Genomic DNA, 697 nt, shown 5'->3' with positions numbered 1-697 from the left:
CTGGAGGTATAGCAAAAAGCTTATTTAGCCAATGTGGACCCAAAATAGATATGAACAGAGTTACATTTCAGAGCATTTAGGGTGATAAAGATACTTGTGCTAGAATCTACGTGGTTTTATATGTTCGAGGGAAATTATCATTGCACTAATATGTCAAATATCCTATTCATTAGTGTAGTAGGATCAATTGTCCCTTTATTTACTATATTATAGCTGCTTATGTGAAACCCCCAACAGTAGTGCTTTGATCTGATTTCCTTAAGTATGTTCCTATCTATTAATCAGAAATGTCCAACCCTAGATCAGATTTAATAGGAAATAGCATTTTCAACTAGAGAATCAGTTTAATTGCAGTTTTATATGTTTGGGTAGAAAACCTCAAAATACGGGTTGTTGCTAAAATCAAAAGTTGTGATAGTTAGGATGCCATTGACTCAGTTGCCACTCATAGCAAACCGAGATACAACTGGACAAACCATCATCCTGTCCTGAGCCCTCCTCATATTAGTTCTTGGGTTTGATCCCACTTTTGCAGCCTCAATGTCAATCCATCTCATTGAGAGCCTTCTTTCCCATGGCCCCTCCACTTTACGGAGCATGACCTGCTCCTTTGAGGACTGGTCTTTCCTGATAACATGAGGTGAATTCTTACCATCCTTGCCTTTAAGGAGCACTCTGGCTATCCTTCTTCCAAGAC

This window comes from Echinops telfairi, unplaced genomic scaffold, assembly GCF_000313985.2.
Source record: "Echinops telfairi isolate 266 unplaced genomic scaffold, ASM31398v2 ScPeMD7_7469;HRSCAF=8507_0, whole genome shotgun sequence".
NCBI classification, from domain to species: Eukaryota; Metazoa; Chordata; class Mammalia; order Afrosoricida; family Tenrecidae; genus Echinops; species Echinops telfairi.
Note: the sequence above shows the minus strand (reverse complement) of the source record.